Consider the following 27726-nt stretch of genomic DNA (forward strand, 5'->3'; position numbering starts at 1 on the left):
TGGTAAACACAACATCAATAACGGAAGCTGTGGTGTGATCGAACTCAAAAAAGAAATAAATAAATAAATAAATAACAGTTGTCAATACCTGAGGAGTATCAAAAACGTACCAACAATAACAAATGCTACAGAGCGACACAAAATCAATTTAAAAATGCGTGTTAAAAATCGATACTGCTCACAGATGTGCCCATGTGTAGAATTATGATGCATTTCAAACCAGGTTTATCAACTTATCTGCTTTAAACAACATGTATGGGCCCTTCTATACAACGGGTTTATAGTTTATATGACGGCTAGGCTTTGATAAATAGAGCTTGGTTAGGATAATGTATTTCTGTAATGACTATTCACATTAAGTAATTTATAACTCGAAAAGTAAGTAGCTCAACTAGCTTCAGGGAAAATGTGTAATTAACTAACGACCGACTAATTAATTTTTAGTTTCCACATGACGAGGTACCAGGTGGTTTTGATGCAGGGACCAGCAGACGACGCCGCCATGTTTGTAGTACCGCAGTGAAGACAGGACAGCTTCCATTGGCTGAAGTCTCAACGACGAGATTGGGGCGCTACCACTTTTGGGGGTGGAAGAGTCTGTGTGGGGGTGGGGGTCTGGTGGAGGGGGGTGGGGGTCTGTACATTGATCCTGGGATCCCACTATAAAAGTGGATAGTACAGCTTAGATCTGTCGGGAATTAAGTTTTGTGAGCGCCTACATTGGATTAGTGGATTACTGTGGATTATTGTGTACTTCATGTAGGATAATAATGGATACAAAACTAATTCTTTACTTGGATATCTATTTATAAAGATACTTCGTCTCATGTATGAAATACGTATGTGTTGGGATTACTTTATGTGATGTTACATACTAACTAATAGAGGATTACCCATTGGTACGACGCCGGCAGTGCAACATATCACAGGTAAATCTACAGCAACTTACTAATCAGGTACAATTACAACAAAACAAATCTACGACAGGTAAATGTTCAGAAACTAACCATAAACATGCAGGTGAATCTGCAGAAACTAACACATAACATGCAGGTGAATTTACAAGAATTAACCCTAGACGGGTAAGACAACAGAAACTAACCCTATGAATAAAAAAAAATAAAACATTAAAATACATAGTATCACGAATATAGCTTTACAATTTGCAATACCAATGCTTTTGTGTTTTTTACAAGCAGATCTATATTTTTTTATTCCAGAAAAGCCCTTTTTAAATAATTCTTTAAAAATATTTGAATGATAAATTCAATGAATTCTATGTTTGATTGTTTTATTTCAATGTTTGAATCCTATGCTTATGGTGTCATGAAATCTATTTCGATGATTGTAATGGTCAGCTTGTCACTCACTCGCCTGTTCTTCCCGACACCCCGCTGAATTGTTGAGTAGAATTGTGTTCAATCTTGATTGCATGCGTTTGTACTAGGATTGTTTTTAATCTTCTGTTCACGCCTAACACGAACACTTCATGACGCACATTGTTTGCGGGACAATTAGTGTTTTATATTGTTTTTATACATGTTACCAGCTGAGGTATTGGACACAGCAGTTGTTGGTGGTACGGTGTTATTTAAATAAGCAGTTTTTGGTGTTATGGTGTTACTCGGTTATTTAAATTAAGTACTCTTGACAGGTTTATGAAGCGTTTTAAACGAATATATTTTATTTAGTAGGTGTGGGTGGGTGGGAGGGGGGGGGGGGTGGAAGGCAGAAATGATCGTGTCGGGGGGGGGGGGGGGGGTCGGGGCTGATTAAAACAGTTGTAGGTACTGTGTACCCAGCTAAAAACGAACCATATTTTAAAAACACATCGGCGTTAGCCATAAGTTACCTGCCGATAGTAAAGAATTACATTGACTGATGCCCGTCTATCTCAGCACTATTTTGGTATCAGCAGTTGTTGGTACAATCGATCACATAGAATTCATCTTCACTAATGTGGTAGGATGTTTGACGCTACATTTGGTGCTATGTATGCCATAAAAGTGTGTACCTCACCAACGCAGTAATTTTACAAGTCGAAATTTGGATGGTTGTATACCGTATTTCTAGGTACACACACAATGGTGAAAAAAACACAATATACACTATTGAGTCTCGTTAATTTGAGATGGATATCAAACCAACCCTAAGGTTTTGTAATTAATATTGCTATGGTCCATTTGTTCTAACAAAGAAAAGCTAGAAAGAAACTCTGTCCCCTTGGAAGATTTTTCCCATTTTTATTTCTATTCCGGAGGTCGGCACCCCGGTAGACAAGTACGATCGGGCGCTCTAAGTTCCCCAGCGGCTTTCTTAGCACCTGAGGTCAGGTGATTGGGCGTCCGGCACAGCTTGCTAGAGGTACTAGTTTATATAACGGTCAAACTGCACCAGGCGCATCGATCGGCGCCCAGGCGGTCGTTTGGCCCTTCTCACCCCTGACTCCCCATTAGCACTAATGCACCTATGTTCTTTTTAATGAGCGCCATACACTAAAGCCTAAGAATGAAATCATCACCCCGACCGTTGCGGCTATCTGAAAACGCGGGGTGCGTTGATTGGGTGTACTACATTGGTCTGCTACATTTGATGACTAAACCGAACCAGGGGTCACACCCTGCGCCCCCTGCGGTAGGGTACCTGCTGTCTCAAGAGAGCACCTCCTCCCCGACGCCCCCTGGCGGCCACCGATGAATGCTCTACCTCACTGTTACGGAGAGTGATGAACATGACTCAATGCTATCATACTGCACGGCCACGTCCACACAATGTACTTAGCGCCAACGTTGTTTACATTTGAAACTGTCTTAGAAATAATGTGTCGAGTCTAAAAATACACGATTTGCTCAATATGAAGATGTTATGAAACAATTGTAGACATGCCATTTGTGTCAGTAACGGCTATCCTAAGTATTAAACAGAAGCAGCTAGAAAACATCTTAAGTTACTTATTTAATAATCATTTTGCAAACAAAAACAAGGGGAAAAAAACAAATTTTAAAAATATTGTTTTGTTTATAGTGGCGCTAATGGGCCAGGTGTCATCCTATGCCTTTACTAAGGGTGACACCCGAAAATCCTAGTTACACCACAAGTTATAAGTCTAGCATAAATCCACGACCACCATTTTGCGCCCTGTAGTAATATGCCAGTAAACTGACCACAAAACTGCCACAGAAAGTATACATGGAGGATTACTATACAAGAAACAACATAACTAGATTAAAATGATTAAAATATGAGAATTGGTCTACATGTCCTTTATTGAACGTTGGTCTTAGTATCTTTCAACACTAAAACATAACATTAAAATCGGGTATTTCCCCATCATCGCTACTTTCACTATCTATATATATATATATATATATATATATATATATTTATATATATATATATATATATATATATATATATATATATATATATATATATATAAATATATATATATATATATATATATATATAATTTTCTTCTGGGAGCCGTTAGAAAACAAGTTGCAAGCGCCTCCTTGCAGTCCCCTCTCTTTCTCTCTATCACTATCACTACCACCCCCACCCCACCCCCACATTGTCTGGTGAGTTGTGGTCACGCTAAATGTTTACAAAGCTAAATGTTTACAAATCGTAGAGCCGTACAGCCGGGTTTCTATTAGGGGCAGATAATTTAGTTCGATTTTAAACTTACAGTAGGTAACTAAGAAATAACTAAGAGGAGGCTGCATTCACGGGGGGGGGGGGGGGGGGTGTAGGGTCGGGGTTAGGGGAAAGGGAGGGGTTAGTGTTTTAAAGCAAATATTTTCAGTGGCAGCATTGGTACTGTAGAATTCACAAATTATGAATTACTGAAAAGTAGAAAATAAAACAACTAAATAGCGGCGTATAATACGCCGCGGGTCGGCTCGTAATAATAAACCTAACACTGCAAATCCAATTCCCGATTATATCATGGTGAAGTTGTGAGTATACAACCGACTATTTGTCCGTGTCAAATTAGAACTGACAAACATATGAAAAAAATTAGAACTGACATACACATGACAAAAATTAAAACTGACAAACGCACGAAAAAAAACTTGAAATAATTTCAACTTGTGACACAATTATGAGATGCATTTCCGTGTGGTGCAGCGCAGTTGTTTCCCCTGATTAGACATGCTTGGGTGAGCACTTGATGGGGTGGGACGGGCTCGGTCGGGGGGCTGACACAGGCACGAGACGCTCGTGCGGCGAGATTAACTCACGTCGGGGGGTCCAGCTTATGTCGACGGCAACATCAGAATTGTCTTGACGCTAACACCAACCTGTTTCAACGCTAAAATCAACCTGTCTTTATGTCCATATCAACCTATCACAACGCCAACACCAACCTGTCACAACGCCAACACCAACCTGTCACAACGCCAACCTGTCACAACGCCAACACCAACCTGTCACAACGCCAACATCAACCTGTCTCAACAACATCAACCTGTCTCAACAACATCAACCTGTCACAGCGCCAACACCAACCTGTCACAGCGCCAACATCAACCTGTCACAACGCCAACATCAACCTGTCACAACGCCAACACCAACCTGTCACAACGCCAACATCAACCTGTCTCAACAACATCAACCTGTCTCAACGCCAACACCAACCTGTCACAACGCCAACCTGTCTCAACGCCAACATCAACCTGTCTCAACAACATCAACCTGTCTCAACGCCAACACCAACCTGTCACAACGCCAACATCAACCTGTCACAACGTCAACACCAACCTGTCACAACGCCAACATCAACCTGTCTCAACGCCAACATCAACCTGTCTCAACAACATCAACCTGTCACAACGCCAACACCAACCTGTCACAACGCCAACATCAACCTGTCACAACGCCAACACCAACCTGTCACAACGCCAACACCAACCTGTCACAACGCCAACACCAACCTGTCACAACATCAACCTGTCACAACGCCAACATCAACCTGTCACAACGCCAACATCAACCTGTCACAACGCCAACATCAACCTGTCACAACGCCAACATCAACCTGTCACAACGCTAACACCAACCTGTCACAACACCAACACCAACCTGTCACAACGCCAACATCAACCTGTCACAACATCAACCTGTCCTCATGTCGATATCAACATTTCCTGATGGCAACATTAATATCAACGTCAAACTGTACTTGTATATTACTAGCCGAAATAGCTCAGTTGGGAGAGCGTTAGACTGAAGATCTAAAGGTCCCTGGTTCGATCCCGGGTTTAGGCAACCTTTTTATACAACATACATTTTGACTTTGAAAGTTATTATATACAGAGTATGTTTTGACTACGAATGTTATTATATACAGAATATGTTTTGACTCAGAATGTTATTATTTACATAATTTGTTTTGACTTTCAAAGTTATGATGTTGGCCTACAACCCATATTTTGACTTTTTAAACATCTCACACAAAATAAGTCGGGTCAGAATTGCCCCACCGATGTTGAATCTAAATTAGGCGTGCAAACAGCCACACATGTGTCCCCCCCCCTCCCATTACACAGACGTCTGCTGTTTGTTGAAGCAAGCCAAACGCTGTTGCCGTTAAAGATTTGTACAGTGGTGTGACATGCAGTGTCTCCCTTTCTTCTTGCTGACCGCTTGCCCAATGACCGAGTTAAATGTTGGCAAGAGCCAAGCTGTTCAAAGAATGCGATAGGAATCGAACTCTTTGATTTTTGCTTGGTAAAACAAAGCGACATTTTTGTGCGTGATGTCCACCTGATGTTGGGGAAAGGGGGGGGGGGTGATAGCAGCCGGAATTAAGGACAAAAAATGTCTTGACAGACATGTATTTGATCAATCGATAGGAAAATTAATTATTTTAAAAAGTTCCAAATTTGAATATATTATATCACATACTTTTGCCTAATTTTGAGACAAATAGGTAAACTGCGGTCCCTGTTAAAAGCATTGTAGGTGTGCGAAAATTTAGAAGCACTTTAGATGTGCTGAAACTTAGAAGCACTTTAGATACACTTCCGTGTGTGCATACTACACTGTCAGCACTAAATATTTAATTTAAAGAAAACGGAAACCTGTATCATTCAATTTAGTCCTTGACCTCAATAGGTGTAATTAACTGTCCAAATAGAAAGCTGGTCTAATGCCTTCAGGTGGATAAGGCGGTTTTCGTGGGGGGGGGGGGGGGGGCGGACGGAGTTTGGCTAAAGGTAATTTATAACTGGCTGTTAGATATAGCTTGACATGTTTAAATATATATTAGAATACAATTGATATATTCAAACAGTTAATTATTTAATCAATACTAATCAAACTAATCTCGTTAAGTTTCGATACATAACTTCTTACACAGTTCAAATACACCAACTTGCGTATACCCACTATACGCCCCCCCCCCCCGAATTACCCACCTCAATAACTCCCCCCCCCCCCCCCGTACTGCCTTCAAACACGAACATACGCGAACCCATACACCATACATGATCACGAACCGCCTACACGACCCCCACCCCCACCACACCCACCCCCCATACACGGCCAGTGACGACAAATCGGGCGCAACAAATCGATCGGCTATTGAGCCCGGTACATTATGCTCCCTGTAAAACAGCCCCCTTTAGTTCACACAGCCTAACAAATAGAACCAACAACAAAAAACGACTTCGAATAAAAGAGTTCCAAACAAAATGAACCCCATTGAGTGCGGTTGGACGGGGAACCATTTTGTTGTGGGCCCTATTGACTGTAGCCGTCTAGCCAAATAGGTCTACATCTTGTCTAGGTAGATCAATTCTAACTCCTATAACGGAATATGGTTGTTATACTTTAGTGCGTTACACAACTGACCTCAAGAGAAGGTCAAAGTTCATATCTATTCAGTTAAATAAAATAAAAAATTAATTAGCCCAAATTAGGCAACCATGCTCATAAGGCCGGACATATAACAGCACCACAAACACGGCACCACCACGTCGAAAGTACCGCTTCCGAAACCACCTCAGTTGTAGCTGTACACACCTAACTTAATGGTCGTTGGTTTGTTTGTTTGTTTGTTTGTTTGTTTGTTTGTTTTGTTTGTTTGTTTGTTTGTTTGTTTGTTTGTTTGTTTGTTTGTTTGTTTGTTTGTTTGTTTGTTTGTTTGTTTGTTTTTTTGGACACTGCAGCCATTAGATGTAAAAACTTAGGGTTGAACTGGTCCCATGTTTATTCGTGTTTTATAAACTCAGGCAATGTGAAATTATTTCGAGGTGCTGTATGATAGAACTAGACGGTTAGATGAATTTTAAGGTGTTGTGTGGCAGAACTCGACGGTTCGATGAATTTTGAGGTGTTATGTGTTAGACGGTTCGATGAATTTTGAGGTGGTGTGTGATAGAACTGGACGGTTCGATGAATTTTGAGGTGCTGTGTGATAGAACTGGACGGTTCGATGAATTTTGAGGTGGTGTGTGGTAGAACTGGACGGTTCGATGAATTTTGAGGTGGTGTGTGGTAGAACTGGACGGTTCGATGAATTTTGATGTGCTCAAATATTTAGAGTTGCGACACAAGACTTTGAATCTTGAAGTAAATACATAAATACTAGCATGAGGCTTATTGAAGATCGTAAAATTGACGTGAAAACATGGTTACAGAAAGTTTTGAGTGATAGCGAAATATTGTCGTATCCAAACGTCAAGTGTTCAAAACCCAGTCTGGAGTTCCCATCTAAACTCAGCTCTAATTGGTACCTGTATTTTTTTTTAATTAATTTAGATTTTATTTGACAGGAGGGCCAACATAATTGGCCCGGTCAAAGTGTGGCCAAACTTAAAAGTCCTTTGAGTCTGTACCACCAGCCGTCTCGAAGTGTAGAAATAAAACTTATCACAGGGGCACTAACTCTCCCTTGGATTAGAGCAGAATGGCTTCCACTGAGCTTACTCTAACCCTTGGCGTGTGCGCAAATACTGGAGGTGTGCAAACAGTAATGGGCCGACGTGCGCACCTGTTTTTGGTGCGCACACTTGACCTGCGCACTGTACACAAGTGACCACACGACAGGAAGTCATCAAACGTCATCGTGTGTGCGGCCATCTTGGTTGTTGACATGCGCAGACAAGGAGTTGTACTAAACTTGCTTGTTGTCAATGTTTGATTCGGTGTATAGAGAGTAGTGAGAGGGGGGGGGGGAGGAGATGTGTGTGTGTGGGGGGGGGGGGGGGCGAAGCTAGCTAACCACTTGAAGATGTGCAGAGTCTTAGTTTTCTCTATGGGTGGACAGTTTGTTACTTGAAAATATCTGCTGAAAAATATAGCCGTGAGGTCCTGATACATTAGCATGTTACTTATGTTTATACTAATTACATTGTTTTTTTAAGGTGTTATTAAGCTGCTGTTTATCATGTGTTTTAGAATGTCAATTAATAAGAACAATTACATGTTCATATATTCCAACTCTCTAACGAAGGCATGACGTAAGATCTTGACTAGACCAGCCAATCATTCACTTGTGACGTCATACAGCCCGTCCTGTGACGTAGTTCTGATGCCTGTGACGTCATGTTCCCAAAATATTTTCCAACTGAAATTAAAATTATTAATATCTCATCTTATTTTATGTTTTTGTTTATTTAACTATAACTATGAAACTGCGTATGCAGCCTTTTTATGATAAGATATTATAAATCGACACATCGAATTATTTAGACCTGTGATTATAATCATAAATCAACACATTAATCATTTGATAAAACTACATTAGGACTGAATGTAGCAGGAAATAAATTAAGACAATTGAAAATAGTAAGTTATCGTTTAATGTAAGATTAAAATCTGTTTCTATTTTATTCAAATAAACTGAAGTCATTAATCTATAAGGTAGCTTCTGATCTTTCAACATAGTTGATGTCGGATATTGATTACCTGATTGATTTCCAACACGCTCAAGTGAAGATAGACGGAAGATATCTCTCACTTTTTCACTTGCATGTAATGCTCGCGGTAAATCGTCTTTAGCCAAAAACATAACCCTAATCCTAACCCTTACCCTAACCTTCACCCTCACCCTTGCCTCGATAGTTAGGCTTAAAGTTAAGGTTAACGTTATATTTTAGGATAGGCCTAGCATCCGTAGACTCACTAACAGATGTATCACGGTACGGCTGCTCCACTAACGCCAACAGCAACATAATAAAATTAGCATTCCCATTCCTGAAGGCGGGAGTTGACAGTTGAAAGTTGGACTGGCTTAGAATAATTTACTGCCTTACGTCTGGTCCTGTCCTAGACGTACCTGTTGTGCAGGCTCAGATTTCACACCTTTAGGTCACGTGATGCGTATATCACAGGTGTGAAATCGACGACCGGTGCTCATTGATATTCCCGCATTAATCAAGTACTGAATGGATCAGCCGTGGATCAGGTACCTAGCGGGCCTTAAACCCATTTGTCAAAGGTTTGAAGCCACGGGAGATAAACGGGAACCACGTGACGAGAAATTCACACGTCGATGAATTGATTGAAGCCAAGATGTGCCGACACTGGTTTAGGTATTTGCATATCTACTCAATCAGGGCGGGGTTGAGCAAGGTTGGACAGGGTTTGTGTGCTTGGTATTCAAGGCAGACACAGACACTTGTGTCTTCTGGGTATTGTCTGCTCCTGCACACAGTCGTATGACGCACACATAAACATACATGTTCATACAAATTAGTTACACATAAATATACATGTTCATACAAAGTAGTTACACATACACATACATGTTCATACATGCTCCTGCACACAGTCGTATGACGCACACATAAACATACATGTTCATACAAATTAGTTACACATAAATATACATGTTCATACAAAGTAGTTACACATACACATACATGTTCATACATGCTCCTGCACACAGTCGTATGACGCACACATAAACATACATGTTCATACAAATTAGTTACACATAAATATACATGTTCATACAAAGTAGTTACACATACACATACATGTTCATACAAAGTAGTTACAAATACACATACATGTTCATACAAAGTAGTTACACATAAACAGACATGTACATACAAAGTAGTTACACATAAACATACATGTTCATACAAAGTAGTAACACATAAATACACATGTTCATACAAAGTAGTTACACATAAACAGACATGTTCATACAAAGCAATTACACATAAATATACATGTTCATACAAAGTTGTTACGCATAAACAGACATGTTCATACAAAGCAGTTACACAGAAACATAGAACGCATACGTATTATAAGATACAAACTACAAGCACATACATATGAACATACACACACACATACACACCAGAAATATCCCACATTGATTAAAGTACTCACAACTCAGTATAAACAATGTTGCTCTGTCCACTTTCACAATGGATATTTTAAGTTCTTTTTTTTTTTTTTTTTTTTTGCTGTGAAAACAAAATATACATCGTTTCAGCAGTTTCAATAGCTTTTTCATATATTTTTTTTAAATTTTCCACACTGTTTTGGGAAACTTTGAGATTATAAATAAAATATTTTAATTGCATAAAAAGTTCTAAAATTTATCTCAAAAGCTGTAAACAACAAATGAGCTAAACCATTGTTGTAGAATACAATTTGTAGCACATGTTTTAGTGTAAAAGCACTTACGTTTTAGTTCAATCATCTCCACAGGTAAAAAAAAATATGATTGAAGTCATTACTTATCAGCTTAAGTCATTACTTATCAGCTTAAGTTATGAAATAATTACCGTGTCATTGTGACCTCAGCAATGTCTGTCTTACGTTTGGCTAGCCAGATCGTTGACCCTTGACCTGAAAGTCACTTTGCGAAATGTCACCACAATAAGTGTTCTTAAGTAAGCAACATTTAAAAAACGACTGGATTGGTTATAGTATAGTACGGCAAAAAAAAAAATGAAACAAACCAAAAAGATAAAATCTGAAATAATAATTTTTTTTCTTGTGTGTTTTCAAATAAAAGTTTTTCACTTCTAGAAAACCTATTAAGATGTGTACATGGCTTATGGGGAACGGGATGGTCAAGCGATAGTGCGTCTCTAGTTTGTCTGTCCGCTTGAGACGTACTTGGGTCCATCACGTCAATGTGATAGGGGCAGGGTATAGAGATGGTATGGGCAGGATATAGAGATGGTATGGGCAGGGTATAGAGATGGTTTGGGCAGGGTATAGAGATGGTATGGGCAGGATATAGAGATGGTTTGGGCAGGGTATAGAGATGGTATGGGCAGGATATAGAGATGGTATGGGCATGATATAGAGATGGAATGGCCAGGATATAGAGATGGTATGGGCAGGATATAGAGATGGTATGGCCAGGGTATAGAGATGGTATGGACAGGATATATAGATGGTATGGACAGGATATATAGATGGTATGGACAGGGTATAGAGATGGTATGGCCAGGGTATAGAGATGGTATGGACAGGATATATAGATGGTATGGACAGGGTATAGAGATGGAACAAAATATCGAGATATTATGGACAGTATATATAGTTGGGGGGGGGGGGCAGTGTATAGAGATGGTATTGACAGGATATAGCGTGAAGGGGAGGGCAGTGTATAAAGTTGGTATGGAGGTGGAAGAGAGACGGCAACGACCTGCCCACTTGATCAGCCAAGCGTAACGAATCACGTGACCTTGTATGCCGCCACCAAAAGACAAAAGCTGTCTGGTTGAATGGGGAATCGATTCGGGAGGACAGAATGGGAGGTTATACATTTCTGTTTCGTGTCAGTGTATGTGTGTGTGTGTGCGGAGGGTCGTGTGTGTGTGTGTGTGTGTGTGTGTGTGTGTCAGTGTGTGAGTGTGTGTGTATCCGTGTGTGTATAAGAGTGTGCGTGTGTGGAGGGTCGGGTAAGGTAGTGACGTCATGAATGTTTGTTTTCTGTTTGATGAAGTTTGACGCGTAATGACGTAATACATTCACGTACGTCATGATCTTGTATGCTGTGGGCGGAGCGTATGAGTAGACTAAGTGGATCACTTCCGGTATCATACAACTTGTATAACTCGTTTGGGGGAGGGGGGTGGGTGGAGTTGATAGAGCTTTGTATCATTAAACATTTTAGTAACTGACCCTAACCTTGATCCTGGGCCCAATTCTGACTCTAAAACTTCACAACAACATTGAGGTCTTCACAATAACAGTGATACATTCACAATATCAGTGATACCTTCACAATAGCAGTGATACCTTCACAATAGCAGTGATACCTTCACAATAGCAGTGATACCTTCACAATAACATTGAGGTCTTCACAATAGCAGTGATACCTTCACAATAACTGTGATACCTTCACAATAACTGTGATACCTGTACTGTACTGAACGTCTGGAGACCACTTGAGCTTTCCCCCCCGCCCCCCCCCCCCCCCCCCCACACCCCCACCCGCGCTAAATCTGCATGCCACTTCTTGTTTATAGACGGATAAACTCAAATTCCAGAATGTGTTTAGTGGCTAATTCTGTGTTTAAAAAGTAATAAATCTACTCGTTCTGGTATTTGATGGCTGGGGTGTAGCTTACACTTGGACTAAATCACGTGACTAGCTTGTCTTGCAAACAGATCTGGTCAGTTGGTTGGACGCTGGCACCGGGAGGTGTGAGGTCGTTTGGTGCAGACACGTAGCCTGACCTGTCTGGCTCTGGTCCCGGTACTCGGGGACAATAGGCTCAGTTACCTGCGCCACGCCCTCCCCGGGGGGTCAGGTGAACCTAGCTGATCTGAACCAGGTGGGGTGAGGTGGGTAGTCGAGCTGGGCGGGACCCTCAGACCTGCTACATTACCAACATCGTTTGACTGGGAGATTGGGTGTCGTGCTTTAATTAAACCGTAGATGGGGTCAGCCTTTAAGGTCAGATCTTTGGGTTCAGACCCAGGGGTCAAATTGTAGGGGTCAAATTTGAGGACAACAGGTTTGTATTTTTTTTTACCTGCTGAAGAAATCACGTGGGAAAGGAAGAAAAAAATGTGAAAATTTGGGTGTCAATTTCCGCTGTACCAGAGAGGCTGGCAAGTTTTATAGGGAAACAGTTTTATGTTCAATGTTTATGAGAAAACTGTAGGGTCTATGTGTATGGGGTTCACAGCTGATGGTAAGGCGATGTCGCTCAACTCAATGGGCAGCGATGGGCAGCTGGTTGTAGGAGTGTAACTACTTTTTTGTGCAGTGATAGTGTGCTTCATGGTGGTCTCAGGGTTCATGGAGGATTTGAACCTTGGCCACCGCAGTTTGTATGTCGTCGATTCGTCTTTACCATTGACGCGAATCTGATATTCACAGATGGAGATTCTGTACACGTTCACATTGCAGACTTGTGACACTGTCACCATAATGGCCAGAAGATAGGATGGTATGATGGCCAGAAGAAAGGATGGTATGATGGCCAGAAGCTTGACATGATGGCCAGAAGCTTGACATGATGGCCATGTGACAGCCTGATATGATGGCCAAGTGACAGCCTGACATGATGGCCAAGTGACAGCCTGACATGATGGCCAAGTGACAGCCTGACATGATGGCCAAGTGACAGCCTGACATGATGGCCAAGTGACAGCCTGACATGATGGCCAAGTGACAGCCTGACATGATGGCCAAGTGACAGCCTGACATGATTGCCATGTGACACTGACATGATGGCCAGACATGATGGCCATGTGACAACCTGACATGATGGCCATGTGAAAACCTGACATGATGGCCATGTGACACTGACATGATGGCCATGTGACAACCTGACATGATGGCCATGTGACACTGACATGATGGCCAGACATGATGGCCATGTGACAACCTGACACGATGGCCATGTGACACTGACATGATGACCATGTGACAACCTGACATGGTGGCCATGTGACACTGACATGATGGCCAGACATGATGACCAGATATGATGACCATGTGACAACCTGACACGATGGCCATGTGACAACCTGACATGATGGCCATGTGACAACCTGACATGATGGCCATGTGACACTGACATGATGGCCAGACATGATGGCCATGTGACAACCTGACACGATGGCCATGTGACACTGACATGATGACCATGTGACAACCTGACACGATGGCCATGTGACACTGACATGATGGCCAGACATGATGACCAGATATGATGACCATGTGACAACCTGACACGATGGCCATGTGACAACCTGACATGATGGCCATGTGACAACCTGACATGATGGCCATGTGACACTGACATGATGGCCAGACATGATGGCCATGTGACAACCTGACACGATGGCCATGTGACACTGACATGATGACCATGTGACAACCTGACACGATGGCCATGTGACACTGGCATGATGGCCATGTGACACTGACATGATGGCCATGTGACAACCTGACATGATGGCCATGTGACAGCCTGACATGATGGCCATTTGACAGTCTGACATGATAGACTGCCACCAGACATGGAGTGGACACGGCTACCATTGTTCGCAGATACTGCGAGCGACAGTGAAGAATAGGTACACAAAGTTTGGTGACGTAGTACACGAGTCCAGGGCCGGAGATTGTGGAGGTGATTAATGGGGTCTGTGTTAGCCCAGGCGTGACGTATGGCTGACGTCACTCTGATGAGTAGCCTTGTGGTCAGACATAACACATTCAGGTAGCTATAACCCTCTACTGGCCCCACACTAACCTTAACCTTTAATCACCTCAGCTTGACCCTTTTGTTCTTACAAGAACAACGTTCTATAAGTCGATTTTTTTTCCTCTGTTTCCAATCTCTCGCCATTGACAACTCCCGTTTGTAGCTAATACTATTCACAACATCGTTTTATGTCCTTTGCTATTTTCCATTTTCTTGCCAATATTTTTTTTCCATTTCTCTGCGCCCGGTTTATGTGTCTACACCCCTCTCCCCCCCCCTATCCCCCTCTTTCCATTTAGGGGGGTGACACCAAGGCAAAAAATAGCAAAATATATAGAGAAAAACTTGAGGGGGGGGGGTGCAAATCGAAAACTTGAAAGTTTGTCCCCGGTAAGGGTCGCTACGCCTCTGGGGGTGACACCATTAAGAGCCGCACCGGGTGACACCCGACCTCGCTACGCCACTGACTTGAAGTCAATGTGTATGACCTATAGATCTGCACATTCAGCATTTCGGGTTGGAAGTCGTCCTATCCCATCCTATACAGTTGTGTTAGGTACCTGGTCAAATCACTTGCTATTTTATACTCGCCGTAGACAGATATTTTTAACAGATCGTAGTATGTTCCATTCTCTTCTTGTTGGTAGGCAACTTTCAATGTCGTACAATACACCGTATCCTACATTTGAGTAAATCTTCGTAGTTTTTTTTTATCAGCTTAATTATACAACATCACATAAGAAAACATGATGATGATCCATCTTTGATCAGTAAAATAAAGATGGCAACGAAGAAAAGAACGAGAGAGGAGACGGACATCGTGAGATTCCTGTAGTGAGCTCTATGACGAGCGAGACAAAAAGACATTTCTGTTATTTAATTAACCCTACTAGTGGCATGTTGGCTGTGTAGACCCACGGGTGATTGGGTTGTGGGTCTGTGATGGGAAAATAAAGGCTTAGATTGGAGGGACGGGGTTTTATGGCTTTGACATCTCACGTACACTGACACAAGGCTCGTACAATGACACAAGGCTCGTCCACTGACACATGGCTCGTCCACTGACACAAGGTTCGTGACACAAGGCTCGTGACACAAGGCTCGTACACTGACACAAGGCTCGTACACTGACACAAGGCTCGTACACTGACACAAGGCTCGTGACACAAGGCTCGTACACTGACACAAGGCTCGTGACACAAGGCTCGTCCACTGACACAAGGTTCGTACACTGACACAAGGCTCGTCCACTGACACGAGGTTCGTACACTGACATTGTCACGTGATTCGTCTACTGACTCTAGGTTCGTCCATTGTCACATGGGTTCGACTACTGACACCAATCTAATTTTAAACACTTCAAACATTAAGCTAAACAATAGAACACCACCGCTATAAAATACCCACCCCGTAGAACACCACTACGTTAAACACCTACACCATTTAACACCACCACCACATGTCCCTCACTATAAAACACACCCACACACTACACCCCCCCCCCCAACGAACTAAGGATCATATCCCTACAGCTCCTCAATTTACCCCACCGTATCTCACATCGTTGGTGTAAGTTCCCAATGTCATCCACCCTGTGCTGATGAAGAGCATTTACCAGACGATAGAGGGGGGTGTGTTTACATATCACGTGTCTACCAACATCCCAATTCTTCAAGATGGCCGCCGGAACTGCAAGCCAACGATACGTAATATCTCAGATTTCACGTGCCGGCGATGGCGACATGTTGGTATTCAAAACAAGGATCGGATAAAATGGTGGAAAATAAACGAATCAAAAGAAGGCGCACAAAGGGTGTTATTTTATCGCTCTCTCTCAAACCCCGGCGTATCAGAAGTTCTCAAGTTTTTAAAAACAGAACTCATTTTCTCGAATTTAATCAGGCAACATGCGGCGGGGAATGGGGGCTTAGCCTAGCTCGAGTAACCAGATCAGTTTTTGAACGTACTGCATGTCGTACCTGAAGAGCTAAACGGCCGTGCCAGGTAAGATCTAATTCAAACTTGCCAGGAAGCCGAGGGTTATTTTCATTGGGTGTTGGGAAAGAAAAACGTTTGTATGATGCAATCAGTGTGGCTCGGGTGACATAATCCCTGGGACCTCTAGAGGATCAAGTTTTAAACTTAGTTTCACATAGAATCCCAGTTTCACATTGAACCTAGTGTTCACATTAAATCCCCATTTCACATCGAATCTCATTTTCAGACTGAATCTCAATTTCGTACTGAATTCCAATTTCACATTGAATCTAAATTTTCACTTTGAATCCCAAATATTTAATCCTAATTTTCACATTTAATCCCAATTTCAAATTTAATCCCAATCTTACATTGAATCTCATGTTCACATTGAATCCCAATTTCACATTGAATCCAAATTTCATATTGAATCCCAATTTCACATTGAATCCCAATTTCATATTGAATCCCAATTTCACATTGAATCTCATGTTCACATTGAATCCCAATTTCACATTGAATCCCAAGTGTCACGATGAATTTCACCGTCGCACTAAAATACTTCACTCACCCTAAAAGGGAACATTGCATTTTATGTCTCATATTCCCACCGTTGAGGATGGATAAGGCTAGCAACACACACACACACACACCACCTTTGAGGATAGATAAGGCTAGCAACACACACACACACACACACCACCTTTGAGGATAGATAAGGCTAGCAACACACACACACACACCACCTTTGAGGATGGATAAGGCTAGCAACACACAGACCACCTTCGAGGATGAAATAGATAAATACAAATGGTAGCTTCAGTGAGGTTAATTCAATCTGTAACCACACTGTTGTGTGCTGACGAAGACCTCGGGTCGAAACGTCCATAGTACTTGTAACTGTCTTTAACTTGTGAGGTAATTAACAATATCAGTTTTATTACTAATTGAGGATGTAATGGGGCTAGCAACACACAGACGAATTCACGGAATTTCTGTGGGACTTTACATTGGAGAGATGTGGAATTAGTGTATACATTAGGGCCCACGTGATTCGATACTGTAAATTTCCCACCATAGTTGTACAGCTTATCCTTTTAAAAAAATGTTTTAAATTTGTATTTTAACTGACATAACCTAAACATGTCATCCATTTTGTTTAGATGTCAGAGAAAACTTTTTTTTCTTCTTTTTAAATGTATTGAAAGTAACTGCTAATGTATAATTTATTTTAAAAGAAATAAAAAATTTAATTTTCTTTTTGTATTATTTTTGCTATATCATCCTCTTGGTAAGACATTGGAAAGAGCTCATATATACAACAGTTATATATATATATATATATATATATATATATATATATATATATATATATATATATATATATATATATATATATATATATATATATATATATATATATATATATGTGTGTGTGTATGTATTTATATGTGTGTTTGGGTATGTGTTTGTGTGTGTGTTTGTTGGGGTATGTGTGTGTATGCATATAAAGATGATCTGTCTTGGGGGGGGAGGGGGATTCCTCGCACCTAGTTAGCTCCACTATTGCGGCTCCCCAACAATACTGCACACATTGAGTTCCCGACACCCCTGCCGTACCCCCCCCCCCCCCCCCACCACAGTTGCGTGTACCGCCCTACAAAGCCCCTCACACAGCCAGTCTGTAACAGCACCATTATAACTCCTGACGTTCGGCGCATTTTTCCTGTAAAGGGAAGCAACTCATCAAATAGTTCAACACGTAAGGGGCGAGCCACTACCCTGGCGTACAGACACCGTCCAGGGGAGACCAGAACATTGCTCTCTGCAGTCGGAGCTTAACTCTAGCGGGGAGTCCCGTACCTTACACTTCACACACCAGCGATCCCCTGTCGCAGGGAGGCACCAAACCATATCGTGGGGAGGGGATTAGACCCGACTCCCTAGCGCGCTCCTACCACCATGGAACTGACGGATATTTTTTTTAAATGTCGGCAGAAATCCAGGAAAAGATAACCACAGCTGGAATGTGTGAGCGGTGAAGTCCGTAACAAGTTTAGCAAGTGTGAGAATTAGGGCGCGCACCGGGCGCAATCAGGCGGGGCTTAGTCCTGGGGCGCGGGTGCCACACGCAAGGTGTCATTTTGTGACGTCACGCTCTACGTCGAGCCTAGGGTGTGGGGCGGCTCGGGTTGGCTAGTATTGGTGGACGCGGCACTGTTATGTTTGTTGTTGTGGTTTTTGTTCGTGGTGTGTTGCTGTGGAGAATTTGTTTCACACAGTTTTGGAGAGATGAAAACCATTGAATAAATGGTCGAATTAACTAATCGATTAAAGAGATGGATTATCTAATCGATCGAATTTGTGGATTAGTGAGTCAGTTACAAACAGTGGCCCCAATTATATATACTTGACTTCCTAGGTTTCAGATCATTATGTACCTGTTATATGTCTATGCATAGTATATTGTCAGTTTAGCCTGATGTGTTAGAACCACATATATATATATATATATATATATATATATATATATATATATATATATATATATATATATATATATATATATATATATATATATAACAAGGCTCATTTATACTCTCCTTATTTATATTTTCTTAAATGACCATCATTTTATTTTATCGATACACATCTTTAGATGAGAAGACTCCAACACATTTTATCTTGCCCGGTTAGCTCAAAATGACCAGACATAAAGCAGTCAATTTGACCAGTTTTACTGAGCAAACATCAGATACTGCCATGGTATTGAAAGGCCAGTTTTATGATCCCCCTCCATTATGGTCCCATGTCACACAGCTAGGTACTTTACTCTAGGTTATTATACACGGGGAATTTATACATGGGGATATTGTTCTATAGGTCATTGTGGTCAGCAATTACCCTGACATTTGTGTAGCCTCAGGCTGTGTGTAGACAAACAGGAGCAACTTACGTACTGGGGAGGGGCCAGAGTTGACCAGTTACACATGTCATTGAGGGACAGTCCCGTCCAGTACATGAATCGACTGGACGTGTACCTGAATAGGGGCAGTGGTCAAGCGATTGTGTTGCACTGTTTGATGGCCGTAAGACGGATGGGTGGCCGGACAATGGTCAGCTGGTCAACACGACAGCGACGATAACTCAAGGAGCCAACAACAATGGGATCTTTAGTGTCATACTTACCTCAATTGCTACCCGCGCTAGACAATACAACGGTTATGTCTTCGTGATATGGTTTCGTTCTTTGTTGTCTAAAAACTTACTTTACCCCCCTCCCCCCACAATCCGGAAACAGGAAATTTTGTAGATTACCTATGTAGTAACTCCTGATAAGTGATATAATTAGACGGTGTAACGGTGTGATGGTGCGATGATGTGGCTTGTGAAATACATACACCGTGAACTATGAGACTACACAGTAATCAAGGATTTTTTCTACTTGTTGTTTTTTTTTTCTATCATCTACCCTAAGATAATCTACCCCAACAACCCGATCTACGAATTATCAATAGCGCTGTCTATATGGTTTACATTTATTTAAACTCACTTTTCTCTAGACGTGACTTGTGTACTAAAATTAAGATCCGAGTGTATGTATGTACTGCAGTAGTTGCAGTACTGTTTGTCTGAGTCACATTCCCCCCCCCCCCCCTCACCCCAACTCCGACAGCTTGGCTGATCAAAGATTTCACATATTTTTTATATTTTCACACAAAGCCTCGCATCCCCCCCCCCCCTAGATTTGTTCTCAACTTTAGTTCTATCGGTGACCCAGTCTACTCAATTAGTTTCTGACAACTAATAATCTACGCCATTTTGTTCTAACCCTCCCCCTGTCCACCCTCCCATGTCCAATCTATCCCAGACTTCCCCCCCCCCCCCCATACCTCGTCTTCAGAACCTCTACCCTATCCATAGGCAGGTGGGTGTTTGGATTTTTATCTCTGAGACTGCTAGCAGTTAAAAACTAAAACTACTATACACAAGTGCCCCACCTACCCATTCTATCAAGGCGAAACCGGGCCGGTGTATCTCAGCCCCCCCCCCCTACAACCGGGGTGTGAACCAGATGCCTATCTCTCTAGTAACAGGAAACGACCCTGACATCTAATACATCGGACCCCAATTTTCTTTTCTTTCTTTTTTTCTCTCCTCCCATTTCTCTCAGACCCGTCCCCCCCTCCCCCTGTCTGATGGCGGTGTCAGTAGCAAAGGGTATCTGGGGTGGGGGTGGGGGGGGGTATCAGGTGTCTGCCATCAGGGTGAGGGGGGGGGGCAATTTCTCTGTCAAAGTCTGTCTAATTTAAGTGATCTACGTAGTTGGGAACAAACTGACTCCCACCCAATGTGGGTTCCCAGAGTCGAAGTGACTCTGTTTTGTTGGCTCCTGCTTTGATACTTTTAGTTGTAGGAAATGTTTAGAAAATGTTTAGAAAATGTTTAGTAAATGTTTAGTAAATGTTTAGAAAATGTTAAGAAAGCAATTTATATGAAAACAATGACGTAATAAAGTAATTAAATTCACAACAATTTAGGAAAATGAATTGTTATAACATTTTAAAATAACATTGGCATACTGGATATACTACACACATTCCATCTTTTACACGACCAACACAGAAGTTTTTTCATCTTTTACCTATATGGGTTGCTGTATGTAGCACATTGAGGGTTGTCATTTCTCGTGTGCAACCTAGTGCATTCGTCTCAGACAACTGGAATGAAAGTTTAAATGATCCTTTCGTCCTATAAAATCACAGTTTTGGTTCTTATGCTGGTCCATAATATTGTTCTCCAATCAGGCAGTCAATTTACAATGGTCTCTTGATAATGAAATTCAGTTCCAAGATTTGCATGCGTATACCACTGTAGTCGTATACCTGCAGTTAGAACTCCCTTCAGGATCAGAACCCCATACACACAGCACGCAAATCAGACGAACTACCGACCCTGCCAAAGAATATCTTTTCTATTTGTTTTAGTTCGTCTCATTCTATATTATTACCTAATTAGTTCTTCAGTTATCGAAACACAAACGCGTTTTTCAACCCATGTTTTTGGCTTATTGTAGTTCAATCCCATAGCTCAAAGATTAATTGTGTTGTAAATTTTGTATCCGTTTGAAGGTTTTAAAATTTTGATTTGACGCTCCCTGTTCAAGTCCCCAATCACGTGATAACCATCCTTACAGCACAGCCAGACAACCCTCAATACAAGCAACCTCGCGAGCTTTTTGTCGAGATTTCAGGCCAGCAATTACTGACAGAGCTCTTGTAATTATGATACTATTGTGTGAGTGGCTCGCCCATCAGAAGAGGACGGCGGGGCTAGAGGTCCTATAGGACACCCAGGACATTTTTTCTTGCAGCCATCTTGTAGCCACAACATGGCGCCCGGAGATGTTTGTTGTGAGGATAACAGGGACAGGAACTCCTATCCTAACCAACGTATTACCTCCCTTAATTTAGGGTTCCCCCAACTAAGACGGACGAAAGTTAGTAATTAAGGGGAAGTTATCAGGGCAATTAGTTGCATGTGCTGCTATACGAGTATACAGATGATTCGTCAGCTCAATTAAACTTCAACTTTTACGGCCATGTTTTTAGCTAGTCAAGCTATTTTCTTTTAAATTGACAAATTAACCCATTACACTCATTCCCCCCCCCCCCCTTTCACCATCCTCTCTACACTAACCACTATTTTAAGTAGCTACTTTAAAAAGCGCTGCTTAACTTTGTGAAGTCTAGTCCCAAAGTTACCAAGAAAGGCCACTTTTAGGCAAGTCCTTACACTAGACATCTAACTAACCTCATACATTTCTTTCTTAATAACATGTAAGGCTTTTCTTAACACATTAACGCAGTACCTATGAGTTTATTTCAAATAATGGCAGCTCTTACGGGTTAAAGCACTCATATTTTGTCTAAAGAAGGGTCCTAGATTTTCAAAGCTTCTTGGTTTCTTTGATGATAGCGGCCAACCCACCAGCTCAACCAGCCTCCAGTGTGTCTGTCATAAAATGCAACAGGGATTCGAACTCTCAGTCAGTCCAACACCACGTCCCACCGTTAGCGTTTAGAACAAGGTACACGTTACAACCAACTAATGCTAGTTGACCAGTTGTAAACATCTTTTAAATTTTAACCATCCGGCTATATCAGATATCTAATAGCTCTACCAGTGGTCAAACTATAACTTATAGAACATGGGTTTATGGTAGCTAAGAAAGTTTAATTAGTCACGGGTAACTTGATTACCACCATTGTTAACGCAGGATAATGAACAGAGCACAACTTAAAGAAAATTATTAGCTACAAAGTAACCAAAGAAGAGGAAGTTCCGTAAAGTATATAGCAATTTATCTCAGAATCAATCACTATGGAGAAATGATCGATTGTTCAATAGTTAGAGCGGGTTTTAATTCGAGGGTTTCATTCGTGTAATGTAATACATATATTGGAGAGTGAATGTTGTATTTAAAAGTCGAGTCGGAGTTGGTTACTTGCTTGAAACGGATCGTAGATTATCTCTTGTTGCGGGAGTTTTGGCTATTCAATGATCAAAGATAATCTCTTGTTTCGGAAATCCTGACCGTAGGCTTAATCCGAACGATAATTTTGGGCTTACGGTGACACCTCGGGCGAGATCTGATCAGTTCACCCCCTCAGGTCACCCCCCCCCCCTCCCTGCAGATCAGGTCCCCCCCCCCCCTCCCTCCAAGCCAAACCGTGCCAGACTAGCGCGAGGGACGGGTCGACTATTCAATTCGCCCCTACTGACAGAAGAAAGGCTTCCTTGTTCTCCGGATCCCGTTGATTTTAATGTATTTTGGTGGCACGGGGTATTTACTTGACTTGCGTACCTGTCTGTTGGTGTACCTGTCTGTTGGTGTACATGTAGTCTGTAGGTTGGTGTGTCGGTCAATTGGTGTAGCCTACCTGTCTGTTGGTGTACCTGTCTGTTGGTGTACATGTAGTCTGTAGGTTGGTGTGTCGGTCAATTGGTGTAGCCTACCTGTCTGTTGGTGTACCTGTCTGTTGGTGTACATGTAGTCTGTAGGTTGGTGTGTCGGTCAATTGGTGTAGCCTACCTGTCTGTTGGTGTGCCTGTTGGTCTACCTGTGGGTTGGTGTCCTGTCTGTTCGTTACCTATATATTAGTTTACCTGTCTTTATGTCAACCAAAATGTGTTGGTGTTTCTGTCTAGAACAGACCAGAAGTCAATGACGTCATCCAGCGATTCGATTTATTCTAATTTATAGGAAGAATTCAACCAATGTTTCCGGCATCAGAAAATATGTGTTTACTGACGTAATAAACATATGGTTGAAAAACTTTACTTGATATAGGTGGTGAACATTATCGTGGTCAAGTTTGACAAATCTAAGAGAGAACAAAACGGTCAAGTCTGAGAGGAACAAAACGGTCAAGTCTGAGAGGGAACAAAACGGTCAAGTCTGAGAGGGAACAAAACGGTCAAGTCTGAGAGGGAACAAAACGGTCAAGTCTGAGAGGGAACAAAACGGTCAAGTCTGAGAGGGAACAAAGTTCCCTTGCCATAAACGTGTCATCACGTGACAGTATCTCTACTACCAGTATCTGGAGGGGGGGGTATCTCACCCTGTCCGCCTAGAATAAACACAGGGACCATAACTCTGGAAGTTCTTCAAGCTGTCCACCAGCTTATCTTCCCTTCATCACTGACTATCTTGTTTGGTCCGTGTCGATCCCTGAGCCCCTCTCACGACCGTGTCGAACCCTAAACCCCACTCACGACCTAAGTTATTGTTTTCTCTCTCACATTGTTGTTTCTGTTACTGAAGCCCTCCCCTCCCACGTGACCGGGAACTCGGGGTGTTTTTGTTTAAATTAAGTTGAGATTAAGAAAGACATGGTTGGATTAATAAGACACGTGACCTGGGGTAGAGTTCAATGGATTAGCGTTAATCTGTATGCACGTAGTACAAACGATGAAATGACATGTTTTACATCAATGATTCTAGCAATTCTCTAATTAACCAATGGAAGGTTTAGTATCAACACAATGTAATACGACTAAACATCATTTTCTACAACACAAACACGTAATCTACTACACCTCATGTCAAAATTTGACATTTTCGCCAAGTGCTAATGGGATAGTTAATACTTATCTAAACAATTGAATATATCGGGCAATTTACATGAGGAAGTACGGTACATCTGAAACTACAACAAAAGCAGTGCCAGGATAAAAAACAACGTCTCGCCATATTAAATCAGCCGTCTCCGGGCGTTACTTACATTACAACAGCGCAATCAGCGCAACGCGGTCGTGCAGTTAGGAGAAACACGGCTTAATCTAATTAGTCATGGAGAATACGCCAACCTTAATTAAGTAGTGACAATTAGCCATCTGAAACGTCATCGGTCTGACGCCTCCGCCATCTGGTACCACCCCATTTTTGAGGCACGACTTTGGAGTGCGCCCCGAATACATTCTGCTTTAGAAAACATGTGCTCACATGTGAAATAGAAATCAATATCCCAGAAAACTTAAATTTTTCAAACTGCGGCTATGCTCTCCCGAAATTCGATCGCTCTGTTGTTATTATTTTTTTTTTGTGTTGTATTTCATTTGTTTAATAGTGCGAATCGCGGCACGTTCAAATCAAATTGCCGGCTCAATTTGTGTGAAATTTAAAGAGATTTGAACCCACCCGCACCATGGCGACCGACACAGCTGTTGCTCCACCCCCGACCCCGGGGCGTGGGTCGGCGCCATGTGCTCCCTTATACGTCACCCCATTTTTTTTTTCAGATTTATGACAGTACAAATACAATCGTTTAAAAGTGAACCTTATGTTAAAAAGTGAACCTTATGTTAAAAAGTGAACCTTAAGCTGGGACTTGCAACACAAGTCACAACACTAGCAGCGCCGATCTGGTTTCGAATATAGGTCACTGCCTCGTTCTGGGTAATTAAATCTGCAGGTTTTAAAGCGAGGCGGCGGTGATGAAATGAATACGTCATTAACGATATTATTTTCCTGTTAGTGAGACGGGTTCCAGAAACACGCGGTCAGGTCTCACGATAGCAGCTGATTGGGGGTGGGGGTGGGGTGGGGGTGGGGGTGGGGTGGGGGTGGGGTACGGGCAACAAAAGTCACGAGATGCAACAACACCCTCCCCTTTCCCTTTCCACAACCACGGGATTGAAAAATTGATGTCAACTGTTGATGGAAAAAAATATTTTATAATTGTGTAATGGGTTATAATAACAGTTGAAATATAAATAGATATATTATGTTTTGTGATGGGTTATAACAATAGTTGATAGATGTATAGATTTGTGATGTTTTGTGATTGGTAGAGTATTGCAGCTAAGTGTGTAGGATGGGTATACATAATATAGGTGGTCCAAAATATTGATTTTTTTTATGTTATAGGCTTTTTACGCTTACGTTAGTTTTATTGGAATATCATTTTCTTTATTGTCTTTTTTTTTTTTGGTCTATCATACTTTTGTTGGTCTGTCACGATTTTTTTATCTGGCATAATTGTGTTGGTTACTGCAAACAATAACTTTTCTAAAAGGTTTATGGCTTTGTGTCCTACATCATTATCAAGCAGTAGATGGTAACTCTACTTCACCTGCCCCATAGACCGTCAGGTTTGGAAGGGGAACATCACATTTTTTTTCACTCGAGCTGTTAAAAGTATGGAAAATGTCACTGACATAAAAGTGGTCGATGTCACTGACATATGAGTGGTCGATGTCACTGACATATGAGTGGTCGATGTCACTGACATATGAGTGGTCGATGTCACTGACATATGAGTGGTCGATGTCACTGACATATGAGTGGTCGATGTCACTGACATATGAGTGGTCGATGTCACTGACATATGAGTGGTCGATGTCACTGACATATGAGTGGTCGATGTCACTGACATAAGAGTGGTCGATGTCACTGACATATGAGTGGTCGATGTCACTGACATAAGAGTGGTCGATGTCACTGACATAAGAGTGGTCGATTTCACTGACATATAAGTGGTCGATGACATATAATTGATAGTGTTCAACAGACAAAAAGATAGTGGAAAAAATGACCAACTGCTCAATGTTTAAGGTAGTGTCATCTCCCTTTGTTGAATTAGCATAATCATTGTCGACGAAAGAATATTTAAAAATTTACATACAATTATTGACCATCTAAACTTGAGTTTTTTTTTTAAATTAAATGTAAAAATAAAACACAAACGCAATACAAAAACACATTTCTTTGAAAGATGAGGGGTAGTTTAATCTAGTCCAGTATTTCCCGCTTTAGCACTGAGCTATCAATAATTTTCTAATTGATTGCTTTAAACTAATTGTACGAGAGACCGACATATGAACGACAGACATATGAGAGACAGACATATGAGAGACAGACATACAAAGACGATGCGAGAACGATCGACAAACTGAATTTCCAGGTACAATTACATTCGGTCGGGCATTTAAACTTTTAGGACAAAGGGAAATAATTAGGTGAAGGGAGACAATTATTAAGTATTCTTTTGTTTGCATTTTATTTTATCAAAACGAAACATTTTTCCTTTACTCATAAAAGAACTATAATTTACTTGCAATATTTTTAAAACGATACTTCGAGCTTAAACGGTTATATCGAATATTTTGTAACAATCTGTCAAACAAGAACACTTTAGGGAACAAGTGTATTTTATATGAATTTCCCAGGAAGTATCGGTAAAGGTATCGATGCTACAGTCTGGTTGGAAAATGAATTGATACTATCAACGACCCAAATAGGTTGTCCTTCGACAACAAATCAAATGTGTATTCGATACACAATCTGTGAGTGTCTGTTTTGCTCTTGCTATTTATAGAACAATACTACAGCAGCTGAGTTCTTCCATTTTGTACGGTGTAGTGAGAGGCCAAAACTAAGCGCTGATACCCACACCAGAACCAATTATCGGGATAAAAGTTGCGCCGACCAACTTCAAAGCTCTGCGGCTCTGCGAACCGAGACCCGGCGACGTGTGGAACCAGTCTTTGATGTCGCCTTGACATTCCGCCTCGTTTCTGCTCCAGTGAACGCGCT

At 41.6% G+C, this 27726-nt stretch overlaps 1 long non-coding RNA gene across 1 annotated transcript in view; it reads left to right on the forward strand.

Moving 5' to 3' along the window:
• Nucleotides 1–668: 668 nt before the first annotated feature.
• Nucleotides 669–27726, forward strand: part of LOC131927146 (uncharacterized) — a 39276-nt gene continuing 12218 nt past the window's right edge. The window contains exon 1 of the long non-coding RNA XR_009383604.1: nt 669–929. This is a non-coding gene — a long non-coding RNA (uncharacterized LOC131927146). The remainder of the gene's footprint in view (nt 930–27726) is intronic.

This window comes from Physella acuta, unplaced genomic scaffold (assembly GCF_028476545.2).
Source record: "Physella acuta isolate Inbredline_101_S28 unplaced genomic scaffold, ASM2847654v3 ptg001377l, whole genome shotgun sequence".
In the NCBI taxonomy this organism is placed as follows: Eukaryota; Metazoa; Mollusca; class Gastropoda; family Physidae; genus Physella; species Physella acuta.